Below are 17,709 nucleotides of genomic sequence, written 5' to 3' on the forward strand. Positions count from 1 at the left end.
TTGAACTCACAATCCTCCGACCTCCACCTTCCCAGCTGCTGGGATTTCATGTGGATGCAATTGTGACTAGCTGACAATAATCTACTCAAGGTCAGAAAACAGGAGAGACATTACCCTGAGAGAGCTCAAAGTTTCAACCAGAAAGTGTCCAAAAGTAGACCGTAGTTTTCACCTTGATACAGGGCATATCCAATCCCATTTCAAACATCTCAAAGCAAAGAAACATGGGTGTCCCATGAGATTTGTGCCCCATATCTTCAGATATGTAAGCAGTCTAGTCTTTTGAGTTTAAACAGGTTAAAGTAATCGTTACTTTGCAATTTGGCCTTGAACCCAATGGCAGGAATGTGATGACTATTTCTTTCAATAGAATGGGAAACATTATTTTAATACAAATCTTATACCTGTATCTACACATAGATCTGCATAATACTATCTATCAGGAGATTTAACTCCACATTTAAATCAGAAGAAAAGAAAACTTCTACCTATAAGGCACCTTCTCATTTTCAGAAAACTACTGTATATGATTAAATCTTGGCATCCTGCTTATAATGTGTGTATTATTTATGTATTACTGAAAAGCAAACCACTCTCAAATGTAGCAGGCCAAGATTGGGCTGAACATCAATTTAGGTTGGTCTCTGCTGGGGTCTTTCTGCAACAGGTTGTTTAACTGATGTTTAAAAATGTCACTGAATTTCAGAAAGTGAGCTGGCTGTCAACAAACCCCAATGATTTTCCTAAACACGTGGCCTTTCAATTAACTAATGTGGGCTTATTCTCATGGAGATGGCAATGTTATGAAAGAAAAAGGAGAAACATTCAAATTTTTTGAAGCTATATATCTGCCTAATACTCACTAATGGTTGTTGCTTTTCTTGAGTTATAGAAAATAAGGAGGGCCAAGATCCAGCATTCTGAAATTTGACAAAATATAGGAGAAAAATCACATAATAAATGTTATGGACAGAGGTGAGACTAAAGAATTACTGATATTTTGGTACTCAGTATCATAAAGTTTTTTGTTATGAATGAGGTTAATATGACAGTCCACCATAAAGAAATGTGTTCAAAATCCCTCAACTATCAAGCAACTGGTCTGGGATTCAGGATTAATTCTGCTTGATTCCAAAGCCAAAGCCAACTTTCTCTAAACCACTAGATTTGCTCTTCTTTTCTTACTATCTTAAGTTTTGGATAGTGACAGTTATCAAAAAGCATTATTTTTGAAAGAATACTTGTTAAACTTTGAAAAAGGACTTGGCATTATTTTGGGAAATGACTAAGGACTGAATATAGAAAATCAAGGAAAAGCATAACCTTATCATAGCAGGAGACATTTGATATGGGGTGCAGCTATAATTCATTCCCCAGACATGATGTAAAATAACAAGCCATGAAAACTCTAAGACTGCATGAGTGTCACAAGCGTAAATGGATAATATGAAGTGCTACATAAGAAAGTGAAGAAGAGTAGGTTATCTGAAAATAATTTAAAACTAGACACCAAATGATTCATGAAATCTCCATTTCAAGAATATTCCATGAGAGTATAATTACAAAATAACCTGAAGTTCTTTGCAACTTCCTTCAGTGCAGAAGGATTTGTAATAGCCTCAAATTAGAAAAAAGATTTCAGAACTGTGGCCTAGTAATCATTGAAAGAACATAATCTCAAACTTAATTTCAAGTAATTAATCCCAATATGCTCAAAAATAGTTATGTTAAACATGAGCTATAGTAAAAATAAACAAAAGAAAAACAATGTATACTATAGACATATATTTGTATTAGTAATTTGAACAACATAAAAGCTAACAGACATCAGTAGGATGTGTGGGTTGTAAATAAAGAGGGGTACAAAAGGAAAAGGGGATTGTAAGAGAACAATATATTTATAATCATGGGGCACTGAGCAACATGGGAGTTAGGTAATTCGCTGTACAATCTAGGATGAACAGCAGTTGTGAAAAAAACTGAGTACCAGCTTTCTACTTTTGGAGTCCACATTTATCTCAAATTTATTGTCTTTTGAGGACCTGTTCCCATGCTGACTCATGAAAGCAGTTGTCCCTGTGATTTAAGTAGCCCATGCTCTGTGGTCCTAGGTTGACTGCTGATCTTTCTGTTGGTATTAAAACAGATAGGCTAGGTTATAGCTTCAAAAGAGTGACATGCACAATTTGAACTAGAATCACATATCAGGTCTTCCTACAAATACCTGTTCAGTAACTGGAGGTCTGATGCACAAGTAATCACCATACATATGACATAGGTAAGTCACACCATTTAAATATAGGAAAGGCTAAAACAAACATATTTCAAGTTGGTGCGAAGTATAAGGCTTAAAGACACCTTAAATGTAGAGATATTAAGGACAGGAATAAGATAAGGACCCTGTAGATTGGGAGAAAATCTTGATCAACTGCACATCAGGTATAACACTAAACTTCAGGGTATGTAAAGAACTCAAAATACTTAACACCATAGAAAATCCCTGTCAATATGTGTGCAAAGGAATAGAAGAGGCTCTTCACAGAAAAAGGATTATGAGTGGTCAACAAATATATAAAAATTCTCAAAATCCCTATCAATAACAGAAATGTGTATTAACACTACACTGAAATTGTATCTGACTCCAGTCAGAATGACAACAAGAACACAAGCATCAATAAATGTTCACAAGGGTGTGGGAAAAAGGGTACTCTCATACATCTATGGAGGGACTGCAAATTGGCACACCCACTCTAGAAAGCAATAAAGTGATTCCTCAAAAAACTAGGAATGAATTCTTCATTTCACCTCACTAAACCACTCTTTTGAAAAAGACCAAAATAGTTAAAATCAGCATAGTACAGTGACACAGCCAAATCAATATTTATAGCAACTCAATTAACAATATTAACAATAAGCTATGGAACCAAACTCAGTGACCTTCAATACACAAATGTATAAAGAAGATGTGATATATATACAATGGAATATTAATAAGTCATAAGAATAATAAATTTTTTGCCTTTGGGTGAATCTGCAGACTATCTTGTTAATTAAACCAATTCCCCAAACTAAAGCCCAAACATTCTTATTGATATGTGGATGCTAACACACAATGTGGGTGTTTGGAGGGAGAATAGAAGTTTATTGAATCAGTAAAAGGGGAATGAAGGGAAGGGTGGGGGATAAAAATAGGAAAGAGTGGAATAAATTTGACATAAATTTTCTATGTACATATAGTAATGAAACACAGGGAATTTCACATCATGTACAACAAGGGGGCTGGGACCCTAATTAGAATAAGATATTCTTCATGTCAAAATATGTCTGTCCTATATAATGAAAAAGAACAAATAAAAGACATAAACCCAGTCAATGATAATTTGCTGAAGTGAAATTTTAAAAAATTATTTAAAGAGACCCTTATACCTTCTAGGTAAGATAGCTCTCTGCAAACTAAAACTGCTGACAGGTCTAACAAATTATATTTTAATATTCCATGTTCAAAAATAACTAAAATATTTAAAATACTCTTCTGTTACCTGGGATTCAACCCAGGGGCAATGTTCACCTAGGCCATAGCCTCAACTGTTTGTTTCTTTAGTTGAGGATGGGGTCCTTCTGAATTGTAGGGACTGGACTCAGTCTTGTGATTCTTTTGGCTTATTTTCCTGAGTCACTGAAATTATTGACTTGTGCCATCAAGCACACCAAAAGGTCTTAGACAAGTGTGTCCTTAATGGGTGTTACTAAATTATTTCCTGGGAGGAGAATGCCATTGATGTAATGTCAGATATTCGATCTTGATGAATAGATGTTGCAAAGGTAATGTGTGATAAAGAAGTTATTGATGTTATTTGATGGGTACAGTAATAGAGGTATATTGTACCTTTCTGAGATAAAAGCAAACTGAGGGTGTTGAAATAAACACTAAAAAAACATTTTAACCATGATTGTGATGAAAATAAAAAGCAATATTTATATTAATAGAATAATTTTTAATAATAATATTGGGTGTTGCATAGGAAGGAACACAATGGATGAGACTAAGAATTACAATTATAATAGGCTATGAGATGACATTTGTTCTTTTCTTGTTTGTGGAAAGGGAAATTGGAATGTCAAACCAAATGAGTGGGGGTAATCATCCCTTTGTTATTTGGGATTTACATACTAAGTTTCAACCATTGAAAATTTTTTTTCCATATACATTGAAGGTCAAATTATCTATTTTAGCTGATTGTATGGAATCCCACATTATCTAATTTATTTGTAAATGTGAAAAATTGATCTAATTTGAACTTGTTTTTGTTTTTTCACATCTTTTCCTCTTATGGCTATTTCATGGCAATGTATATTATGCCTATAGTAAATTAAGATGTTTTTGCTGAAATAAAGTGTTCCCAATAAAGAAAATTTTATTAAATATTATGCTTTTTCATTTAGTCGCTCTATTTTACAATACTGTGACTTGAGCCCATAGACTTTGAAACTGATCTACATCCCCAATTATTTTGATTTGATATTTTGTGAAAGCATCTTGCTCAGTTACTGAAACTGCCATCAAACTTGTGATTCCTCTACATCAGATTCCTGCATCACTGGGATTACAGGTACTTGACACTGTACATGACTCTTTTGTAGCATTTTAAAAATTAGTGTTTACAAGATAGTGTTGGAGGCACGTGATTTACATCTCAGCAACTCAGAAGGCTACCCTAGCAATTTAGCAAGATTATGCCTCAAAATAAAAATAAATAAAAGTAAAAAGGTCTGTGGATATAACTCAGTGGAAAAGCAACCCCTAGATTTAGTGCCAAGGGAAAAAATATTTTTGAATTTACAAGTTTGTGTTTAGTGGTACACAGAGTCATAATTACTATTTGAGTCAAAATTTGATTACACTGATGAAATTTTGTAACACATGATAAGGTTAATTTCCAACTTATTCTGTATAGTCACAAAATCTAACTACTGCTCTTTTATTTTACTATTATGTAATTTTTAAGGTAAATTTGAACTGCAAACTAAACAAAATTATAGATTCCAAAGACTGCGTGTATAGTAACTTTTGTTTTTATTCTGTGTATTTATGGGTTATTGTGAAGAGGTTCAATTCTTTTTCTTTATGTCTTCTTTTCTTCTTGTTTTAGTATTTTGACCACTTTAGTCCAGCTTTTAGTTCTTTTTATATTTGATAACTCAAGGTATGGGCCATATTGAGGGTGACAGTAAACGTAAATATGGAGCATATACATTTGCTAGGATTACCATAATAAAACATCACAGAGAGGGTCATGTAAAACACACAATTTTATTTCTTACATTTATGGAATTAAAGTTTCAAGATTAAAGAATTAGTACGATGGTTTCCCTTCAGTTTCTCCTCTTTGGTCCTGCAGAGGCACCTTCTTGATTCATCTTCACACAATCTTTCCTCTGTCTCTGTGCATCTCTGAAATCTCTTCTTACTAAGACATCAGTCAATTTGAATTAGGGCCAAAACCTTAAGACCTCTTTTGACTTTTATTACCTCCTTAAAGATGCCATCTCCAAATTTCTTCACATTGTTGACAAGGGATTAAGTATGTAAATATTGGGAAATATAATTAAGATAATAAAATGAGAAATTATTGTTTGGTCCTCACTAGCAGTCATGTCTGAGAAGAACTAAGTATGTGAAGTAAGGGTCAAGATTCCACAAAGTATTAGTTTTGATGATATCTTTGTCCAATATATTCAATCACCTGTGTGCGCACACACAAGCACATATATACACATACAAATATAAAACAAAAACGTGTGAGAATAGTATAAAGAAAAATAGTTAATAAAACCAAAAATACAGAAGAAAAAATTAGAAAATAAGATAATGACAAATGCAAAAATGTTTTATAAATTTTAAAACCATTGTGAAACAAAACAAAGTCATGGAAGTTATTTTATAAAATATGGCAGTTATTTTATCTAAAATGTGAAAAATTAATTCCAAGAAACAAAACTCATAGCAACACAGAGTGCTCAACATAAATTTTGTTTTACTAAAATTCTTGCAAATTTTATGTTATCAAAAAATAGAACTTAGCCTTATCTGGCATGTTGGAAATAAGATTCCCAGAAAGCATAAATCCACTAATATCATATTAACAATTTAATTTCATGCTAATTTTTATTTTCTCAGCATTATCTAACAAATTAATTTTATAGCTAATGGCAGTTTTTATTCAACTCTTATTATATTGTATAATATTAAACAGTTCTGATTTATGTTGACGTTCATCTTTCAACACTTACACTAATTTTTCCCAGGTAATAAATATGTGGTGACTATTGTAGTATTTAAAATAAAAACATTAAATATAGTGACAAAAGTAGTGTTAGAATCTTCAAAGATTCTAATATGCATAAGAAGTGTGATTCTATTACAGGATACTGACAACTGGAATTTCATGTTTTCTAATATGTTAATACTATGTGATAGTTACAAATAATTTTTTTTCAACTCTTTGAGAAAATTTTATTAATCTTTTGTTTCTAATGCAAAAAATTCTTAAATATCGAAAATAGGACCTTACACTGTTTTTCACACTGGCCACTCCTGACGGATAAACATTCTAATTTGACTTTTACAAAAGAATTATAGTATTAAACTGGTGTTGAGAACAGGGTGATATCTGTGCAGCTAGCTGTCTTAATTACCAGGATGCAGGCAGTTGCGACTGCTCCCTCAAAAGTCAATACAGCGCAAACAGGACTGCTGGGCCCCCATGCTTATCGAAATAAGAAATATTTGCCTGAGAAATGTGCAGCTGCCTAGAAACCTTATCTATCAAGGACAGGGGGGCCTAACTGCAACTCATCTCCTGCACAGTTCACCCCTTCCCTCCTCCCTTCTTCCTCTAGGGCCGTTCAGTTCTGGTGGGACCCAATGAGAATCAAATAGATTGGCAGGACCCAACCAGAGGAGGACTAATGTTTAGCTGTTCAAATGTTAACCAATTAAAAAGAACACTCTAAAACTGTTTGCCTTTCATTATAAAAGCCTGCTGAACAAAGGCTCAGGGCCTCTTCGCGTCACTGGTTACCAAGGGCGCTGAGGACCAGGCTCGAGCTTGCTAATAAATGACTCTTTGTTGCTTGCATTGATCGTGGTCTCTGGTGGTCTTTGTGGGGTCTCGAGCCGCTGGACACAACACTGGCTAACGATTTTAAATGAAATTCTTGTAATTTTGGCAATCTTAAATAATTCTGGCAATCTTAAAAACATGATTTCCTTTTTTCTTTTCTTTTCTAGGTAACATCAATGTCTTTCCTGTTGAAGAGTAGCATTTAGTTTAAATTTAAAAACATGATCCGAGTCGCAAAGTATTAAGCTCAAATCGTAAGCACTATTGCAACTCTGCACTAAGAAGGGCAAGTAAACATTTTTATACAGCAGTGGATGTAAGCGGGGAAAACACTGAAAAGCGATTTGAGCTGATCTCCCTCCCCCTCTATCTTACCGGTGAATGCAAGTGTCCCTCATCTCAGATCAAACTGAGCTTTGGTTTTACTGAGGTAACCAGTAACCCTATTCACCTCTCACACTGCGGAGGCCAGCAGGGCAGCGGCTGCCACCAAGAAAACCACTCATCAAAGCCTGCACACGCAGCCTATCATCCTCTAATCCCCCAAAGTCCGCTGCAAGGAAAGAAGACAGCAAAAAGTCAAGAAGGAAGAAACACAGATTCGCCACTATCAGGAATTAATTTTCCACTTGGGAGAGGAGCACTGATAACCCCGGAATTGGTCTTGTCTGGATTATTTTCGCTAACCCCGAATTGGTTCTGGGATAAGGGTGACTGCAAAAAGCTCAGTGCTGTGATGTGTCCGGGGAAATTCTGTTTTGCTCGGTGTGAATACAGTTTCGGGTTTTTTTTTTTGTTTTTTTTTTGTTTTTTTTTTTGGCACTCCAGTGTGTGTCTCAGGAACAGTAGCCAGATTCCACACTAGGAAAACCATAAAGCCCTTTAAGGAGGGCGCTGATCTTGAATATTACCTGTTCACTTCCACTGACAGGAAACTCAAGTTTAAACTGGCAGGAATGAGGCTCTCCAGCTCAGTGACCTCAGAAACCTCAGCGCTGTCGGTCGGGCTCTCCACAGCCATCTTCTGCCACTGGTCTGCCCACTGCGTCAGTGGCATCTCCCCCCCCCCCCCCCCCCCCCCCCCCCCGCCCGCTGCCTTCACCACCTCCTCCCTCCCCAGCCGCTATGCGGCCGGCCCGCTCTGTCGCCGCCCTAGCCCCATGGCAGGGATGGCAATAGCAGCAATAGAGGCGGTGGCCCAGAGAGAGCTCGACACCGACACTGACCGCCCTAACGCGAGGGCCTGGCCACAGATGCCTAGGCGCCAAGCAAGAGCCTCGGGCCACCGCAGGGCACTGGGTCTCGCCAATTACAAATAATTGAAAAGCTACTCAGTCATTTATAATTTCCACAGAGACTTATGGCTTTAGATGTGAGTAACATTATTGAACCACACACCATTTTATTGATCAAAATTATTCTGAAATCAAAGAAATAAAACCACTGAAATTCTAGGGACTAAAGGGATAGCTCAGTGGAAGAGCACTTGACTAAAATGCCTGAGGCAATTGCTTCAATTCTCAGAACAGTAAACATAAATAAATATACACGTAAAACAAAAGTTATTGTATGTAAATGGTTCCAAGGATTTAAAGCCAATTAAGAAAATCCACTATCATAGAGTAAAAACTTTAAAATTCATTGGTTTGTAAATAAAAGTCTGCTTCCTTCCTTTATTATCCTACTCAGTAAAATGGGAACCTCACACTGTTGGGAACGGGGTGCCATTAGTGCAGCCCTCTTGTATAAACAAGCTATTTTGTGAACTGAACCCCCAGGAAAAGAGCGTGCAAGCACTGAGGATGCCAGTAGCCACAGTAGCACCTTCTAGGGCCAATAAAGGGTCAAATGGGTTGCCCTGGGCCCCGGGCTTATCAAGGCTGTTCAGAGATATCTACCTGAGGAATGTGCAGCTGTCCGGAGACCCCGTCTATCAAGGACAGGGGAACCTAGCCCTGACCCCTCTCCCTCATAATTCACTCCTTCCCTCCTCCCTGCTCCCTCCAGGACCGTTCAGTTTTGGCGGGGCCCAATAAGATTCAAATAAAGTGGAGGGATCAAACCAAAAGAGGACAAATATTTAGCTGTGTGAATTTTAACTAATAATGAACAGGTCCTTGTGTATGAATGCTGGAAAAAGCTCTTAAAAAGAGTGCTTTCTTGCCACTCGGGGCCACTCCCTCCCCCCAGCCATTGTATCGGTCTGAGGGGCTGGTTGCGGTCCAGGCTCGAGCTTGCTTTAATGAAACCTAGTTGTGTGATTTGCATTACCGTGTGTTCACTGTGACTCTCCGGGGATTAGTCGGAATGGGACCCTAACAACTCCAAGAACCCTGAGCTTCATCTCCTGCCAGCTACCAGTTGGACATGTATATTCCTGATGTAACAAAATATAATTTTTCCCATGACTTTAGGTTCCCGCTACTGGGCCTATGTTCTGTGTCCATATATTTGAGAGGTAGGACTCCAAATCTCTTGCAGATTGGGAGTTTGTCACACATTGGGATGGTGCTGCTTAGAACTTTTAGACTCCATCATTTATTATATATAATGCCAGAAAAAAATAATCTATAGAAACTGAGAGAAACCAATTTCCATTTGAGTGCATAGTGTTAGGGAAAGAGGGTCAAAGGACCCTTAATTTTTCGTTAAGTGATATGTGATGGTTTCACAAATGGAATATTTGAGTTGATTTATGCAACCTTAATTTTTAAATTTTAGAACAATTGAATTATATCTTAATGAAGTTGTTTAAGATGTTCATATTCAGTCAAGTATTTGTGTCATATATTTGATTCTGTTTTCAAAACTGCCATCTACATAAAATTTGACTCTCCTCATGCATGATGTAATAAAAATATGCAAACTTAGATTTTGGGATTCAAATGCAGAGCAGCCTGGCAGGATTCAGAAATGTGAGTGTGATGGCGAAAACATCACACCAGGAGCTAGGTTCAGGAGATGCAGACTCAAGTTTAATGCAGAAGCAATCAGCTTTTATATTCTCAAGCAGACAATCAGTGACAAGAGGAGTGCCTTCTAGCATATGGGTATTAGCATGTATCTCTCCTGCTGGGCTCGTGCTCACTCCTTATAAGGGAAGAGGATGTGCCTGCAGCCAGTGTGCCTGAAAGGAGTTTGACTCACAGCAGAGGTGTGCCTCCTGCTTCTGACAGGATCCAGTTGTGCCTGTTCCATAGTCAAACATCTTCCTTCAATGCTAACCACATGGCTTGGGGCCCTCCTTCAATTCCCCACTTTTCTTTTATTGAGCCAGTGTACACCTCTACTAACATGACTTGTTTTGTTTGTATGTTTGACAAATGTTTACATACACATTTTAAAGTAATCCAGAATCTTATAAGAAGAACAAGATCGAGACCTAATAACAGTGGATTAGCGGGGACAAAATATGAAAAAAAATTTAATTAGTTGTCGTACAAAGGTAGAGAGCTAATATTCTTGGAACACTCCAACAAAGGTAAGGCACATACTGGAAGATATGAGAAATCACAGGGAGCAGTTAGTATCAATTGTATGATTGTTACTCTCTCATTAGTAATGTCTATTTGTTGATGCAAATTTAAAAGTCCTTCACGTAGCAAAGCAATACTTTCTTGCACAGTCTGTAAAGATAAGGCTGTTTGCCTAGCAAGTGCATTGACTGTGTCCATGGCAGGACTGGATTGTACAGTGTAAAGATAGAAAGAACCCGCACCTGTGTAAATACAAATACGAGGCTCTTCCCAAACTGCCCTCAACCCCTCATAAAGGCCACAAAGAATTTCCGTCTCTTATCTTATCTGTAAAGGCCAGGTGACTGATCCAAAAGCAAACCTTGCTGGCAGAAAAGCAAAGATAATGATAACCCTCCTCTCAGAGGTCAGGGTGACCCAGAACTTAAAATAACATTGTATACAATTTCATATATTAACCAATTAAAAAGAACACTGTAAAACTGCTTGCCTTTCATTATAAAAACCCTGCTGAACAAGGGCTCAGGGCCTCTTAGTGAAGCCAGAATTGGGAACAGGTAGTTAGTGTAGAAATAGGGGATCCCGTCAAATTGAGGAAATGGAGGCCATAAAATCATCTGCCTCTGGAAGTTGGAGACTGACACTGGAAGAATGGAATGTCAAGAATCTCCGGAGCCCATTGATTACCAAATTTACCTGCCTTTATCAAGGACTGCAAGCAAGGAACTGCTAATTAATGCCCCCTGGGCCCTTGCCTGCCTGAATCACCTTGGCCCTCCCCCTGCCCATGGCTTCTCACTTAATGCAAAACCAGGCCTAGTCATGTAGGCAGGAAGGAGAGCTAAGGGGGGAGAGAACTGGAGAAAAAAAGAGAATTTAACCTATAAAAGATGTAGGGTGCGCTCACTTCTTGGGACTTTAGAACATCAGCCATGGCCCCCTTCTCCCTGCTGGGAGAAGTCTGTATTATTAGCTTTAAATAAAACCTGCTTAGTATGCTTGCCTTGGTGAGCTTCTCTAGTGTTCAATCTTCAACATTAGAAGGAGCAGAACTCGTCACCGGTAAACGGCGGTATCATTAGCGTCACTGGTTATGGAGTGTGTGAAGGACCAGGCTCAAGCTTGCTAATAAATAACTCTTTGCTGCTTGCATTGATCGTGGTCTCTGGTGGTCTTTGTGGGGTCTTGAGCCACTGGGCACAACAACAGCTGATATGATAGCGGTGGTGGAAGCAGCCTGAAGACCCAAGATGATGGTGATGAGAGCAGTAACTCTGAAATCATGCTTCATTCTCAGTGTCACTCTATGAGTCAAAAACATAGAACTGGATGTAGCAGTAACATTATCTAGCATGTACATCAAAGGATGTTGATGCATTAACATAGCAAAGGAATAGGACAAATTAGTACATGATAAAAGATAACATGTGATATTATCACAGGGAAAGGAAGAGTCATTAGATAACAGTAGGTAAAAAGGGGGAGTTACACAAGAAGGGGACTTTAGGAACTCACATCTAGTGAGATTACAGTGACTGGCATTGGTAAAGGTCAGTGAAGTTATCTCCATGGTAGCTCCCTTATTGAAATTAGCAAGAATTTTATGTGGTTTCAAAACAAAGAAGGCACTCTTCCAGCAGCAATGATTAGGGCCTTTTTGCTTAGGAAATGGATATTTTTTAAATAATTTCTTAATCTACTTTGGGCAGAAATATTTTGAGCTGTGCCCTTTTTCAAGGATAGATAAACATCCTTGTTTGATAGTAGTGCCTTTTTCTCAGAACATTTTAGACCTCTTGGCAGATCATCCTGTTTGCAGGAAAGCTCTACTAAGGAACACAGAGTGTCTCATTTGCAAGCACTTTGCAAGCACGCCAGCAGCCATTACTTCTGATTCTCTACATTTTTCCCCTTTTTGTTTTTGTAAATGTGCCAGCATAGAACCAATTTGAGAGGCCTCATTTTTTGGCTGTATTCACTTTTTCCAGTGCTGGAAGACTAGATATAAAATAAAACACAAAATAATAATTATTACAGTGTTACCAAAAGAAGTTGACAACACAGTAGATATATGGCCCAAAGGATTTAAATTATCAATTCTGGAAGATAGTTCTTGAACAATGTCAGATTCTGTTATGTCAGGTAAGGTTTTACTAAATGTGTCCATGATGGTTTTTTTCTAACTCCATGATTTCTAAGGTTAAATTCTTATGTCCAATCAATTTTGAACATTTTCCCAGGAGTCACTGATACTATATGGATCAGGAGTTACAGAGATATGAGAAGAATTCCAGTCACATTTTAACATTTTTGTTGCTAAAATTGTCACCTGATCACCAAGCCATGAAGCTGTGCTTTGAAGATTAAGTACATCCATAGCTATATGAGAGTCCAAGTCTTTTTGTTGTTGCCATAATAAATGAGCATCTTTATTCCAGATTCACTGAAAATCTGCAGTTTGAATTCCTTGATGGAGAGCAGTTCCAGCTACAACAGCAGTAGCAGTAACAGAAATGACAGCAAGGATTGAAGCTATAACTATCCTTATTAGCCATCAAGTTCAGAGTAATAAAACTTGTACAACATTATATAAATGAGTAACAGATAAAGAATCAGACCAAGTGTAAGGAAAAAACGCAGGTCAGCTTGGGACCCCCGGCAGCGATTCTAGCCGTCGCTGCGCACTCCTGCTGAACTGCTGTCCACTTGCCCGTCTCAGTTGCGGCTTGCCAATAGCTCCCAGAAAAATGCACCACAGACACAGGCCTCATGCAAGAGATTTTATTATGTGGATGACTAACACGTCCACTCCAGGGTGGAAAGGAGGAAAAAGAGAAAGATGGCGTGTGCGCTTCTCCCAGGTATTGGTTTCTCCTGGGCTGGAAGGAACCAGTAGTGGAGGAGAATACTTGCAAGCTGACTGATGAACCAATAGCTGGCGCATGTTAGGATGTAACATGGGAAGCAGGAAAATGGTGGCAGCATAAGCAGGAAATTCCTGTAATGTAAGAGGCGGGTAGAGCGCAGATTGACAAGTGGTTGGGAGATGGGGTATTGGGTTTATATTACACCAAGAATGAGTTAAATTAACAGGCATCCATAATTCAGTGTGAGCTTTAACAATAACTAAAGAAAAGTTATTCCCTTCCATATTTTCCCATTTAGTTTTCTTCATATATTGAGTAAAACTACAATTATTGCAGGAAATTGTTCCCCAAGTTTTATTCCATACCCAATTTCCTATCGTCAAAGAATAACTTCACACATGCAAATGCAAAATAAGTTAAATTTTTATGTAAATGTACTTCAAAAGATGAAAGGTTAGAGACATTTAATGAAAAATTTCTAGTCCACACTACAAGTTTACCAGAAACTGCCCACAATTTCCAATTGTTCACTTGACCAGTTAGAAAATTAATATGTTGTAACATTGGAGGTACTAATGCATAATATTGCATTCTAATCATCTCATTACCCCATTTGTTTAAGGTGCCATTATGACTATGCCATTTTAATGTATGATTTGACCAACTTCCTATAAATTCAGAGTAATCAGGGCTCCAATCTACAATTGTTATATTATGATTTTGTATTACTAATTTAGGATGATGATCAAGACACCTTTCCCATTCTAAATGATGTAATGATGCTTCAAAATATTTAGCTGAACAGAAAGGTAAATGTGCATAAACAAAATGTGCCTCTGAAGTTAAAGATGATGAATTTAAGTGTGATTGAGAAGTATTAAATCCTCGAGATGATATCATAACAGTAAAACAGCAGAAAAAGAACCTTAAAAACTTATCCCCCCAGTATTATAAGTATTATAAGAGTCATGAGAATGAATAGGTAAACAAAAAGAATAAGTTCCTATACACAAGGGAACACCTTCTATAGTCATAGTCATATTAGAATGCTGTAAAGATTTTTATGAAATGAAATATCTTCAAGACCACTACATTCAGGGGGAGATAAAAATTAGTATTATTAGTACATACATAAACCTCAGGTTCACCCCATGAAACACCTTGAACTAAAGGAGGATTGGGTAGGTAAGCCCAATAGGCAAAAAAATTGGCAGCAGCCACGTTCATCTGACAGTTGATAACTGCGAGCATGACCAATAAAAAGATTAACAGGGTTCAAGGGTTGATTTGCCTTTTGGAAAGTGCATTCAGCCTCTTGAGTTAATTTCTTCATTTGTCCCCATGTCGGGGGATCTGCAGTTCTGGTTGTCATCATGAAGATTCTCTGTATTGATAGTTTCTGAAATTGCCTGATGAAGGGATCGTTCATCCTGCAACTTAATAAATCTGGAACGAACCCAGAAAAGCACCTCCTAAATTCTTTTTTACATCTGTCCCACACCAAATCTTTTGTTAATGCTTCTGCAGCCTCCTGATGTTCTACTTTTCTCTTTACTGCTTCTTGCACTCACAGTAAAAATGTAAGAAATGAATCTTGTAGTCCTTGGTTGAGACCGCTTAATTTTTGTCCTTGTCCTTTAAGCATCTCCTACCCATTAAAAGGCTTTTAATGCTAGCACTCGAACTTGATCAAAATGTAAAGCTGGACCTGTGGCTTGGACAGCTGGACTCAAATATGGTCCTACACATTCTAAGTCTTTGGCTGTTAGTTGAACATAAGATTGTTGCTGTGATGCCAAATTTCTTTCTACTTGTTCTAGACAGGCATCATGATATGCTGCCCCCACAACAAATATTGTTCAGCTGTAAGTATGGATTTTACCAGATATTTAAAATCCTTAGGAACCAGTACCTGTAGGGACATACCCTCTAAAAGTCATTGAGCATACGGGATTTGAAACCCATCTTCCCTTGCAGTCTCCCTAATTTTTTTATATCAGCCATCTCACATGGATACCATTGTAGAGGGCGTGCCGGTGTTGGATTGATATTTACAGGGAAGACTTGAGGGCACTGGGGAAAACTGAAAGCTGTCTGTGCTTTGATGCTGGATTGGTTCCAATTTGTATCTCTTATATCGCATAAGTTTTTATAGGCTTGTAGCCAAGGAGAATTATCCTTTTCAAAATTTGTTGCAGTATGATAAAATGGAAGAGGGGGATACAGTGAAGTGGGTTTCTGTGGTGCAACATTGTCCTCTATTACTGTTGTGTCCTACACCTCCTCTTTCCCTGTTATGGTTTCCTCTTCACATTTTAGCTCGGTGCCGTGTTGTGGCAGTTTCTTGTAACGTTAGGTTAGCCATTTGTGCCTTGAGCTCATAAGTCTCCCCAGTGCTGTCCTCCATATTTAAACTTCCTCCTTCCAAACAGGCTACAAGAGCAGTTAAAACTGGAAACAAAGTGTATGGCAAAAGGTTCCTCATTTGTACGTTACATGTTTTCATCTGATTGAGCACTTGCTGTCAGCATTCTGGGTCCCATATCGTATGGGAGTTCATCCAGGGACATACTTTTATCACTAAGTTCCAAATATATGCAAGCTTACTTTTTCTTGCCTACTGTGCAACAATGTTGACAAAAGAGCTATTTGCCCTTTCCTAGCATTAGGGGGTAAATTACCCATTGTTACACAGATTACTCACCTGGCAAGCTTACCTGAACCTCCGCTAGTACCCTAGTTGGGTGCCAGATGTTGTGATTCAAACCCAAAGCGGGCTAGCAGGATGCAGGAAAGTGAATGTGATGGTGAATGCACCATGCCAGGAGTCAGGTTTGGGTGATGCAGACTTAAGTTTAATGTAGAAACAAACAGTTTTCATATTCTCAAGCAGACAATCAGTGACAAGAGGAGTGTCTTCTAGCATATGGGTATTAGCATGTATCTCTCCTGCTGAGCTCGTGCTCACTCCTTATAAGGGCAGAGGATGTGCCTGCAGCCAGTGTGCCTGAAAGGAGTTTGACTCACAGCAGAGTTGTGCCTCCTGCTTCTGAGAGGACACAGTTGTGCCTGTTCCATAGTCAAACATCTTTCTTCAATGCTAACCACATGGCTTGGGGCACTCCTTCATCTTAACACAAACACACATACACACACACACACACACACACAAAAAAAAAAACACAAACACACTCAATAACCCAAACACTAAATGAGCAAAGAAACTTAGCAGGCACTTGAAGGAAGAAATACATATTGTGAATAAATATATGAAAACAATTTAAATATCTCCAGCATTTAAGGAAATGCAAATTAAAATTACAGTGAGATTTTTTCCAACTCCAGTTGGAATGGCAATTATCAAGAATACAATAATAATAAATATTAGTGAAAATGAGGTGAAAAATTTTCACTCATTCATTGCTTGTAGTACTGAAAATTGGTGCAAGTACTCTGGAAAGAAGCATAAAGATTCCTCAGAAAACTTGGAATGGAGTGACCATTTGACCCAGGTGTCCCACTCATCAGTATATCCAAAGGATTTAAAATCAGTATACTACAGTGACGCAGTCACACCAATTCTTATAGGAGCTCACTTCTCAAAAACTTAGCTAAGAAACCATGATAGGTGCTTTTCTACAAATGAAAGGATAAAGAAAATATAGTATATATGCACAATAGAATATTACTGTGCAATTAAGAAGAATGAAATTATGACATTTACCACCAAATGAGTAGAATAGAGATTATCATGCTAAGTGAAATAAGCCAGGCTCAAAAAAGTAAAGGTCATATTTTCTCTATCATACGTGGATGCTAACACACAATAAGAGGTGGGGAGGGAATAACAAGTTTATTGGATTAGACAAAGAGGAATTAATTTAAGGGAATTTCATGGGCATAGAAAAGACATTCAAATGAAATGGATATAACATTTCTATATTCATCTATGAATGCATGAACAGTAAAATTTCATATTATATACAACCAGAAAAATGGGACCCGAATTAGAAAAAGTTATATTCCATGCATGTACAATATCTCAAAATATACTCTAAAGTCACATATTTCAAAAAAGAGCAAATAAAAAAGGAGGTAAGGGACCTGATGTATGGGGAAGGAAAGAAAACGGGAAGATCAGAAATGATTTTGCATATTTATTGGATGAAAGGTTGAACATGTAACAATAAATCCCATGATAATGTAAAACTCTAATGTGATAATAAAAATATGAAAAAAATT

At 37.6% G+C, this 17,709-nt stretch overlaps 1 long non-coding RNA gene across 1 annotated transcript in view; it reads right to left on the reverse strand.

Moving 5' to 3' along the window:
• Positions 1 to 17,709, reverse strand: part of LOC306643029 — a 468,395-nt gene that overhangs the window by 83,202 nt on the left and 367,484 nt on the right. The window lies entirely within an intron of this gene.

This window comes from Sciurus vulgaris (genome assembly GCF_902686455.1).
Source record: "Sciurus vulgaris genome assembly, chromosome: 13".
Classification (NCBI taxonomy): Eukaryota; Metazoa; Chordata; class Mammalia; order Rodentia; family Sciuridae; genus Sciurus; species Sciurus vulgaris.